Source organism: Drosophila mojavensis, unplaced genomic scaffold (assembly GCF_018153725.1).
Source record: "Drosophila mojavensis isolate 15081-1352.22 unplaced genomic scaffold, ASM1815372v1 contig_80, whole genome shotgun sequence".
Classification (NCBI taxonomy): domain Eukaryota; kingdom Metazoa; phylum Arthropoda; class Insecta; order Diptera; family Drosophilidae; genus Drosophila; species Drosophila mojavensis.
The window spans coordinates 1,353,596-1,366,487 of NW_025318906.1; positions in this window are offsets into that span (position 1 = coordinate 1,353,596).

The window sequence follows — 12,892 nt, forward strand, 5'->3', positions numbered from 1 at the left end:
ACATATGTTGGTGTGTTACAATGCAAATCAGAGCCAAGCAGAAGCCAAAGTCAAGCGATAAAGCCAAAAGAGATGAAGAAATTGACAAGAAAAAGCAGCTGCTCAAAGAACCAGATGAAACTGAAGCAAAAAAAAAAAAAAAAAAAAAAAAAAAAAAAATGAAAGGAAAAAATAAGAAGAAAAAAATGAAAGGATAAACAAACTATTCAGAATGAAAGCCCCAACACACACACACACACGCACACACATGCTCACAGACACTTTCAAAGCAGATTCCCACATAAATTCCTGTTGGCTAAGATGTCAAATAGCGCGCCAGCCCATAAGCCAGCATTCTGGCAGAAGGGGCGTGGCAGGATGTGGGCAGCAGCATAAACAAGTTCTTTAGAGTAGATTGAAGTTATTTAATGTGGGCATATTTTGCATGGCTGCGCTGCAGGAGTCTCTGTGTGTGTGTGTGTGTGTGAGCATCTTTTAGAAATATGCCACACATACACACATACGCACACGCCCACATACATACAGCCACATACATAGGACAGAGTCTTGCGTCTTGTAATTTTTTTTCTTGCGCCAAAGTGTTGCGGCATTTGCTAGCTGTGTGTGTGTGCGTGTGTGTGAGCAGCTATGTGTGTGTGTGTGCGTGTGTGTGTCGGCTGTGCATAGTGTGGGCATATTATGACAAGTATGGCTGACATTTGCCAGCAGCCGAGGCAGCTGCTGTTTAAAGCGCCGACCCATTGACCTCGGCTCAGCGCTAAGCCGGTTTATCGTGCTCAGCTTATCTATGTATATATACATTACATACACACGTGCATATATAGATATGTCCATGTATAGGTAGCGTAGCGGCATAATGTTAGCTGCGTGCTGCTCTCATGATTTTTACAGCATTTGTTGGCGCAGCGACAGGAAATGCCTTTAGTGATTTCCGCATGGGGCACGACACATATTGTCTGTCTGTCTATGTGTGTGCGTATTGTGTAATGTGTGTTTTCCGCTTTACTTTCTACATGCCGCACACACACACATACACACACGCACATACAAATAGAAAGCGAGTTTAAAGCTTAAGCTCAAACGCCATTAAAAATTCATGGCTAAAAATGTAAACAAGACAACGATTTGCATGACTAGGGCAAGGGGTACTGCCAGGGGGAGAGAGAGATAGCAACAGAGAAGGGAAATACAGGCACAGAGCCTGATGTGGTTGCGCTCTAATTAAGGTGCCACTAAAGGTTCAGCGCTGCGAGCTGCTAGCGAAAGGCGGCCAAATGAGCAAAACAAAAATAACGGTGCAAGTAGCTGCGCGAAAAAGGTGGCATAATGGGGCATAGACGACTGTATAATACCACGCACTGCACGAAACTGCTTTAAACATCATTATAATATTAACTGTGGAGCAACTGCAAAGCCTTATACCTGTTAAGAAATTTTATTTTGTTTTTATACTCATTCACGAAAGTGAATATATGAGTATATGGATTTTGTGCATATCCGTCTTGTTTTTTATTTTTATACCCTGATTTCCTTCTTTCTTTAAAGTTCTCTTAAATTAAACTTTTTACACAAAATTTTACATGTAGTCAAACAAAATACTTCTTGAGTATTAGAGTTTTTTGTTTTGTTCTTTGATACGCCCCAAAGAGCTAAATATATATTTTATTTTTTCGTCAATATAAAGAGAAATTTTAAGGAATATCAGCACTCAAAAGTATGCATCTCATTTGCCACGCCTTTAAGTGGTAAAAAATCAAAGTTGTTTAGCCAATTAAATCTAAGCTATTCCATATATATTCCATATAGTATATATAGTTATAATAATGACACTCTGATAGGCAGTCTTATAGACAACTAAATGAACATACCCCAAATCCCAATATACTCTTCCTTTACAACAGCTGAACGAGTATATAAACAAATATAAACTAGTTACCAAGTTTTGGGTCTTATCAACAGTTAGAAAACCGTTAAAAGTTGCAAGTTGCAGTGAGCAGGTGCAACAACAAACGCAAGAGCAAGACAGCAACAACTTGAACACGAACAACAATTGCGCAAAGATATGCAACGCACTCGCCCTACACTTGCCACACGCTGCATAAAAGAAGCAAAAAGCAAACCACAAAAACCTATATAGGGAATACACAAAGCCCAGCCCTATAAAAAAGAAACTATATCTGGCCCACATATATAGCGAATGATCAGCTTTATTTTATTAGCCCTTCGCAACAAGCTGCATTGACATTTGTCTTAAGGGAATCGCAGCAAATGCCACTGCTCCTGCTGCTACTCCTGCTGCTCCTCCTGCTGCTACTCCTGCTGCTGCTGCTGCTGCTGCAACAGTAATGATATAAAAAATCGCATTTATGGAAGAGCTTTCGTTCGAACAGTTTTGCATCGTTTATTAGGGGTATTCCTGTGTGAAGATAAAAGTAAAGAGATTACGCGACTTAAGCTCTATAATCATGTCAAGCATATTTGAATTTGGCTAGAGGGTATTTTCATTCAACTGATTTGATTTAAGCGGCTCTTTAGCTACTATGATAACTGATAACAATAATAATGGAAGATGCATACATTTACTTTTCAAATTATATAAATTGTTAAGGGATATGCGCTATTCTAAGTGAATGATATAGAACATATGAAAGAAACGACTATGGATCTATGAGCATGACAAAAGCTGAATGCTATGACACTCCTCGATAACTATTTATCGGTTTCGAGAGCTATTTATCGATTTATCGATGACTATTTATAGATTTACATAACTATTTATCGATATCTATGACAAATGTGGAAATATTGATCATATTTGCATGAAACTTAGGTTAAGGTAGCTGCATGACAAAAGCTGAATGCTACGACACTCATCGATAACTACTTATAGATTTTGATAATTATTTATCGATAACATTGCTTCGATTCGATATCAATATCGATAACTTTTATCGGTCTAGATAACTATTTATCGATATAATATTGATCATATTTGCATGAAACTTAGGTTAAGGCAGCTGCATGACAAAAGCTGAATGCTACGACACTGGATGGAAGGTGCATTAATAAAACTTGTGGAAATATTGATCATAATTTGCTCGTTCAGAAAAAAAGAAAAGCCCCATGAATGCCTCTGAAACTGTGGGCCAAGTCTTCTAATGAATGTGGCAAGAACTAGAGTGAAGGCAGCTGCATGACAAAAGCTGAATGCTACGAGACTCGATGTAAGGTACTGAATACTATGAAGCTTGTGGACAAATTTAGCCTTTTTGAAGACTTTTTTTGTCAGTTCGCTATTTAATGATATTTATGCCTAAATACTAAATATCCTAGTCTTCATTTATATAGAAAATATTATGAATCTTTTATGTTTTTTCAGCATTACACAGAGAAAATTCGTCTACTTATGAAATATTACCGACAGCCCTTGTAATTGAATTCAGTTTTATGTAAGCCCACTGTACGTTTTATAACAATTACGAGTTGCGAGTCTCATTTAAGCTGCATGCAAAGAGCGCATCCTCCCCAACTACTTTAAGCCGGTATTAGCCATGTTTACAGCGCCAAAAAGCCGGCTAAGTGCCAAAAATGATGACAAAGTCATTAGGCTCCGTGAAGTGCGATATTATGTACAATATAATAGGGCTGCGTATATAACTTTTAAGAGCGCTCAACTTGCAACAGCGGCAGGCGGGGCAGGTGGGAGCAGGGGGATGGCAGAGGAGAGGCAGAGCGGGGGCAGTTGCACTTAAACGCAACTCTCTGCAGTTGTGAGCTGGTTTAACGCACGGACTGAGAGACAGGCAGGGCAGACAAGGGCTTATCAGCTGCCACAGGGGTAACATTTTATTTGATACACTTGCCACAACAATTAGGTGGCAGAGGCAGTAAGGGGTGACGCGGGACAGAGGCAACTTTAAGCGCCGGCTTTGGTGCTTTGCTTTCGCCGCACTAAGTCAGACATTGAGCTACATTTTGATGAGTGTTTGCCGCTGGGGCAGTAAACGAGTTGTCATTATTAATACCGAAGTAGCGAAGGCAAACCCACCGACCCCACCAACCCTCCTCGGCACAGACGCAGCGCCACCCCATTCGTCAATAATGCCACAAAGTTGCGTCAGAGCTGCAAAAAGTGAAAATGGCTTTAGCAGTGCGTAGCAAGTGGATTGCGTATACGCAATGTGGTCGCACACAAATTACAGTGTGTGTGTGTGTGTGTGTGTGTGTGTGTGTGTGTGTGTGTTGGTGTGTGTTAGTCCCTTGGGCATGGCCACGTAATGCCCCTGCTTCAGCTGAGTTGAGCCAAAATGCGAATCCTTTTGGTATTATTATGCGATTATTAGCCAATATTTTATTTGCTCTCATTTTTCTTACTTTCCCTCTCTCTATCTATGTCTCTCTTTCTCTCTCGCTCTGTCGTTCTCTCTCTGCTGCCCTCCCGCCACTTTGACTTTTGGCTCATAAATTTTTATTTGCTGCAGCAAAGGGTTGTAAGCAGCCACCATTATGCTTGCTTTTAGCTTTTATTTGGTCATGTCGCAGACGTGCACAAGATGCGCCATACAGGGGAGGGGCAGAGGGCGGGTAGACGTTGTGGCTGCGGGGTAGAAATTTATGTGCGCAAATTGATTGCAAGTGCATAAAATGTATGCCAGCGCAAAGTCAGACTTTGGCTGCTTGGCCAAAAGCGAAAAGTTTTTGCCGAACCGCGCCCCAGCATAAACATAAAAAACTGCCAAAAGGCTTTTAACAGCAAGCGGCGATTGGTCTCCACTGAGTTGGGTATAACGTATTCAACAAGTCGTTTGTAATGCATTAACAATCAGCGCCGATAATCACACTTGCAACTATTGAATTATTGAAGTATTGAAGGGAGCCCAAATAGGAGTTGAATTGGAATTGAGCTTGTATATGAGAAAATTATTGTAATGCTACTCAACAGTTATTATTCTAAGCAGATTTATTGCTGTTAAGCCTAATCATGCTATATTACTGCATAATTAACACTCAACAAGTCAAATTGCTGCTTAATTCTGGTTAAATGGTTAATAGAGTGTAAATATAGCTTCATAGATAAGGAACGTTCCGAGAAACCGCAACGCCTCAATACATTTATAAGCTATATCATTTGAATATGACTCTGAAATACCCTATAGAATAAGATAAAGTCTTACATGCACTATTTATCTATAGAAATTTATTTTAAGCAGTTCTTAAAGATAAATATATCATATGAATAACACGATCAGATCAGATCAGAATATTTATATGGTAGACTAAGAACCTTGGAACATATTCCTAATGAATAATGGGGAATTTTAAATTCCAAAATAAATTAAGGTTAATTTCTTAATTATTATATTTCTAAAAAATATTAATAAATAAATAAATTAATAAATAAATATAATAAATAATAATGTAGTAATAATAAATAAATCTGAACATAAAATAAAAAAAATTTTATAAATTGTCAGCTTATTAAAATTACTAAATTACAGGATATCTTGCAGCTGAGCATTGTTTATTAGAGTTTACAGTGGAAACTTTTCACTGAATTACATAAAATTTAATACTAATTATATGATATCTTCAGATCAGGCAACATGCATATATGGAAATTTGATATATAACCTGTATAAGAAAATTCCAGGGTATTTTAAGCATTGCAGTTTTTACTAGAGAGTAGTTTTTACTATTTAATATAAGTCAAATTATTTCGCTGCTACTCAAGCAATATGCTATACTCTAATTAATTGTAGCCTAGCTTGCTACAGGGTATCAGCTAGTCTAGCAGCCGATGCTCATAAATATGATCGACTTCCAGGTGAATATCTATAGTTGGTTATGCTTGTTTAATGTTGATTGGCGTGCCAATAAAGCCAAAGCCGCAGACAAACAACAGAAGCAACTGCTGGGAAAATTTTGGGCCAGCAGCAGGAGATAAGGAAAAGCAGAGCGCAAAGGGCAGAGGCGCAAGTAGGGAAGGGTGGAGATAGAGCTTTCCGGCCGCAGTTTAGTTATTGGCAAGCTAACTTTAACTTGGCCACAAAACAATCAAAATTGTTGACCGCAATGCGCAGCGATTGGTGCCCAACGGTTTTTCGGTTTTGCGGTTAACTAAGAGGGAGAAAGGGAGACAGAGCAATGGACAGAGAGAGAGAGGGAGAGGGCGAGTAAAAGTGAGGGAAGGGCAGCGACAAAAGTGTGAGAGTTGCGGCGGGTGTTGCCAACCGATTTGCCGCTTGTTAGTTTGGCCAACATACAGAGAGAGTGAGAGGGAGAGGGAGAGAGACACAAACACACATACGCACAGAGATAGAGATATAGAACAAGACAACTGCTGCTTGGAAAATAATAAAACACAAACTTGTGGATGTAAAATATTGCCAGTAAAATGCAGAGCGATAGAGAGAGAGGGAGAGAGAGGGAGAGAGAGAGGGAGAGAGTGAGTGCGAACGAGTGGGCGGCTGAGGTGGAGAATTGTTGCAGTCAGTTTTATGTTTTATGTTTTGGAGCTGTCAGCTTTCAGCTTACAGCTACGTTCTGTATCAGTTGTCATTGGCAAATGTGGCTACGAAACGGAAAACTTGTTGTGGCTGTTGCTGCCCCAGCTGGTTGCAAGTTGCTGCTGTTGTTGTTGTTGCTGCTGCTGCAGCAATTGACACATTGAACGATGAGCTCTTGTTAATGCGGCATTGCCAGAGCAACTGGCAGCAGCAGCCAACATAATTGCTAAGAACTGTATTAGAATATAGAAAGAGACAGAGATAGAGAAATTGGAGAGGGAGGGCGGGGGAGGAGACATAGATATATCCTAGCACATTCCAAGTTTTGCATTTAGCCAAAATGTGCTCTCAAATGTAGGCAACATGCAACTAACAACTGGCAACGTGCAACTTATGAACATTTCGTGTTGCAAACCAAAAGAACCACAAAAACTATTATTGCAAAACTTGGCTCTGTGCAGTGCTTATGGCCAAAACGGCATTTGAGCCAACTGAGAGCTTCAGGTGCTAAAGAGTTAATATAGCCAGACAGATACAGATGCGAGAGCAGACGAATGCATATTAATTTGTTTTTCAAAGCAAATTTATCCACATATTCCATAGACTGGCTTTGTACTGCAATAATGAAGCAGCAAGTGTGTGGGATAAAAATGGGCAAAGGGAGAGTAAAAGAAAAAGGGATAAATATTGTTCTAGAAATAGGATTAGAAATGATGATGTGTGGGAGCTTGCTAGAGGGATATGTTCATATTAGGAAACAAAGGAGAGGAGTTAAGATAAAGGCAGATATGAGTGGAAGACCATGACAAAGAAAGGAGACCTCAGCAGTAGAAAGAAAGAGAGAAAGGGAAAAGAGGGAGGAAACTAGAAGTTGTAGAAAAATGTTAGAAATACTCTTCAAAAAACGATGACAATGAACATAAAGGAAGATGAGCAAATTGTCAAATTAAAAGAAAGCATAAGAGAGAAAGAATGAGAGAGAGAGAGAGAGACAGACAGAGATATAGACATAAAAGAGTTACTTTAGAGTATGTATAAAATGGGGAAGGTGAACAAATTTAAAGGAACGGGATTAAAAGACAAATATAGTGACAGAACAAGAGAGACGAATAGAGAGAGAGAGATAGAGAGAGAGAGGGAAAGAGAGAGAAGAATAAAGAGAGAGAGAGAGAGAGAGAGAGAGAGAGAGAAAGAGAGACAGAGGCGAATAGAAAGAAAAAGAGAGATGAATATAGAGGGCTGAGAGAGAGAAAAATAAATATTGAGATTCTTCAGATATCTATTTCTATAATAGATAGAGATTGAAAAAGAGTGACACAGAACAGAGAGAGAGAGAGAGAGAGAGAGAGAGAGAGAGAGAAAGTTAGGCCAGAGTTGGTTAACTTAAAGTTCTACATTTATAGCGTAATTGCATATTGAATTCCATTTGGCAAACAAAAGCGTAAAGAAAGCAAGATAAAGAGGGAATAAGAAAAGAAAAACAAATTAACCGTTAGCATGCGCATTAAATTGTATTTTATCTCAATTAGCTGGCGTTGCTGTTCAAATGGCCAAAGTCATTAGACTGAGATTCAGTTGCAGACAATGAGGCAAGCGGCGCTTGGCAAGTGGCATACGGCATGTGGCATGCGGCATGCGGCATGTGGCTATTGTACAGTTGGCAGCAACAGAGCAAACATTGAATACAGTTGCTGTTGCAGTCACAGCTCTAGGTAATTCCCCCGCTTTAGTTTCAGCTTTTGCGTAAGTATTTGCACATCAAATGATTTTGTATGCCCGTTCATGCAACAGCAAAGTGAGTATATTCGTTGCCTTCGAGTGTTGCTCTAATCTGGCTGGAAATTAAAATTATATCCATTATAGACTTGAGGCTGAGACTAGCTTGACTCTATTATTCTCATATAAATTTGACCCTTTTTCGTGTCACGAACGAGCATTATGCCAGCGCATACGCCCAACTGCAATGCTTTGTCTACGTTTTCTTTTTGGCGTGTTTGTTTGGCAAAAGCTTTTTGTGAGCAGCTCTTTTTTTCGGCCAAGTGCAGGGCAAATGTTTGCTCAGGCTTTTAGTCCAACAATCGATTGCAGCAAAGCGCATTAGAAAGGCAGTCGAAATTAATTATATAATTAGCAGCGGGACAGTCTGGACAGCGCTGGGCAGAGCTTCATTTGTCAAATGCAAACAATTCAACAAACAGCTTGATGGCAATTTGAGTGAGCAGCAGCAGCAGCAGCAAAAAAAAAAAAAAAAAAAAAAAAAAAGTGTGTGTGGCATGTAATGAAAACTAACAAACATTTGGAAACCCAAACACACAAACACACACACACATACAGACACCCACTGGCACACGGCACGTAGTCGGCTTGGCAGCTTTTGACAGCTGATGCTGATGACGGACGTGACAGCTGCACAATGGACGAACTGGACCCTAAATGCTAACGCCGCCAAAAAGTAGGCAACCGAAATGAATACCGTATATTTTGAAATAAATGAATACGTTTCGCTGGGTAAAAAAATATAAAAAAAAATGTTTATATATATATATAATATATATATGAAAAAAGCAGAGCGAAATACAACAACACGCTAAAAGTTCAAATTGTTCTTAGTTTGTTGGTCAAACAGAACAAAAAAAAAAAAAACAAATAAATATATATATGTACATATACACATATAGTCTAAAAAAAGTGAGTTGCCGTTTTGATACCCTCTAAGTAAAACTGTTAGAAGTAATTTACTGTCTTACTTTAAAAGATATGAGGATCCGTATATGATATTTCATAGCACCTCAGTATGAAAGTATGAAAAGGAAAATATGCTATTATGTGCAATGTAGCATATTATAAGCAATAATATTTAGTAGAATCAAGAACGTAAAAGATCTAAGTAAACAAAATATTCAGCAATATGTGAATTAGTTTTTAATCATATTAAGAACCTAATTAAATGTATTATTAAAAGAGCAAATATAATAAAAATATCTTACCAGCTTGAGCAAGCTGAATTCCTTACAAAATAAAAATGATATATTTATGTTTTAAAATATTTATAAAAAATATAATATTAAAAAAAAAAAAACTTTAGTTAAAAGATTTTTTCTTAAATAAAAAAAATTACTGGAGTAATTTATTAAACATAAATATACGACCAATGGGCAATACGAAATAAGCTTAGCTAAACTGTTCCAGTCGGCCTTGCCAAAGCTCGTTATATGAATTTAAATTATACAAATATTTGAGCACAGGCTAAAACCAATATTTTTATATTCCAGGGTATCTAAGCTGTTAAAACCTGCACATAATATGATAATTTTATATATATATTTTTTGTTATTTCTTCAGTGTTTTTGTAGTTGAAAGATTACGGGCCCTTGGGTGTTAGGCTGACTACGTGAATACACAAATGAAAAGAAACAGAGATAGAGAGAGCGAGAGAGAGAGAGAGAGCGAAACTTGTGTGTATGCATATGTGGCTGGATGTGTATGTGAGTGTGTGTGCTCGCTGACCGGTCACAGGTGGTCAGTGGCAGCGGCAAGCAAATGATGTCAGCCATTACAATGCATGAGTCAAAAGTTGAATTTTAATCAAAAAAAAAAAAAAAAAAAAAAATGAAGAGAAAGCAAAGAAAACTGAGCCCAGCAGCAGCTGTGTATTAGTGTGTGTGTGTGTGTGTTTGGAGGCTGGCATGATTAATGAGACATTGTTCAACATTTGCTTGACATGACCTACCTACCTATACACACACACACACACAACTCACAGGCAGCTGGCACCAAAAAGTATGCAACATTTTTTTCGTTCACATTCCTTCTAACATTTCCCTTCAAACATTGTGCAATTTGTTCGACCGGCCTTGAGCGCTTGGTCAATTGTTCAATAATTGAAATTTATGAAATATGCGCTTAGCTGTGACCTTGCTGACCAGTATACCATGTCATGCTATAAAAAAGAGCAGAAACAGACAGAGCGAGAGGGCAAGAAAGTGAAATTCAATGCGCAACAACAAATATTTAGCTAACCCCAATGTTTGAAAAGGCAAACGAGCAAACAAACAAGCAGGCAAATTGAAAAACAAGGCCTCATCTCAAATTTCCACACACACAGAGACAGACACACACACATACATCCGTTATTAAACTTTAATGTGTGTGTAATTTAAGTTTAACTTAGTTGAAAATAACAGCGAACGCCTGCTTCTGGCCTGGCCTGGTCCAAGTTTCTTTTTACATATCAATTTTATAGCCAAAGCTAAAATATAAAGAGTATATTGAGTAATATAGAGTGAGCAATTGAACGACTTGAAGTTAGCCTGTAAAGAATCGATTTAGTTCTTGAAGTCTGAAGACTTCAGAAGAAGAAAATTTGACAGAACTATCATATGGATAATAAGGATATACATTATTATATATATTTCTAGTTATTTATATCGCTCATTTTTAATAGAGGGAACCACAAAGTTCCATGTTTAATATTTAATAAGAAACTGCATATATATTAAATATTTATGATTGTCTCGATCAGCGAAGTGAATTTTTCTCATTCGTTCATTCAACTCAATTTATGATCATTAATTTAGTAACTTCTGTCTTCATAATAGCCCATGCTACTCACACACTCCCACTTTTACAGGGTATATCAAAAACTGGGAAAGAAGTAAACTTGAAAGATCATAAAATAGAGAATGAAACTGGAGCGGCATAGTTTAAGGGCAAAGCGAGCGAGTCTAGGTAGTGGCTGCTCCTGCTCCTGCTCCTATGGCTCCTGCTGCTGCTGTTCAATGTGAAAATCGAAGCTCGATAATTTATTTTGCTGCCATTCCAAGCGATTTCTCTCATGCGGCGTAGTACATTTATTACTTATGCTAAGGAGCAGCCAGGACCACAGACATCCTGTCTTCTCTCACTATATGGGTGCACGTGTGTGTGCGAATACCCATGCATGCGGCTGGCAGCTGTGGGTGTTTTTTTTTTGGTAACTGAAAGTTGCATGCCTCGGATTATATATGAGTTCGATTATTTCAAGTTACGTTGCTTAAATGGCAGCCCGAGCAGGGGCAGTGCAGGGGCGCAGTCTAGGGGGCCGAGGCGAGCAGACGGGCTGCAGCTACCAGCCAACATAAGGCATCAGGCAGCAGCGACCTTGTTGTATACATATACATACATACATATATATAGATTGAAAATTCGTTATATATGCCTTAATTTGTTTGTGTGTGCGCACTCGAGCGCGAAAACATTGCCAGCGAAATGGTTAAAAATTAATATTCGTCTGTTTCAGCTGGCATGCGGAGTGCTTAAATTTAACACAATTTTCAAAAGTTTTATGTATGAGAGCTCCTTGCCCATATTTTGTTTTTTTTTTTTTTTTTTTTTTTTTTTTTTTTTTTTTTTTTTTTTTTTTTTTTTTTTTTTTTTTTTTTTTTTTTTTTTTTTTTTTTTGCCAATTTAATCATCCAAGTGCCAAGAGCTGCGCTCATATTGCAATTTTATTTCGATTTTAATGAGATTTTCCGGTTATACTTATCTCATTATTTTTAATGGGAATAGTTTTTGTTTTTTATCAGCTGATTGACTGATTGATTAATTGATTGATTGAGAGTCGTTAACATATCTTTAATTATATGCTATATGTTTATATTAATGGCGTTACTTTTACAGCTGCTTCCTTCTATAATGCTCTGCTTTTTCATTAATTATACAGATTGAATCATTCACTCATTCATTGATTGATTGCTGAAGGTCATCAAACACAATATAGCAGAGCTATTGAAATGAATTTTTGACTGCAGCCATGTTAAAGTTCTTGAGGTGGCAAACTCATTGAATTCAAGCCAATTCCATTGAAACTCATTGTTGGCCAGCTCTGGGAATCAAAGCAGCTACTCATCAAATGAAATAGACCAAAAGACTAGAGATGCAATCAATGCATTGCTTAGGAGCTTAGCTCAAATGAAAGTGAAATGAAAAGAAACTTCAATAGCCAAAGGCGAGCACAGCTATGCCCAATGGAGCAGATCCCTCATCTCAAATACACATCAGCTCACATCAGCTCACAGCAGCTCACATCAGCTCTTTAAACACACTCGTGAGTCAAGGCTATACAGATTATTAAAATGTGCAGAGCAGATGCTAGCACAAATATATAGAAATACATAAGCATAATATATAATATACAATTATGTATATAATCATGTATGAATGTATATGTGTGTATGAAATGTATATATGTGTATATAAATGAATGTATATATAGTCTAAAAGTATGGTAGAACCAAAGAAAAATCACTTATTTAATTATATCTCTTGTATATATATATATAAAACTCTCCTTTGCCCTATATAAGCTGTCAAGGTATATAAAAAGAGGCGTGGCCTGCCTTATCAAA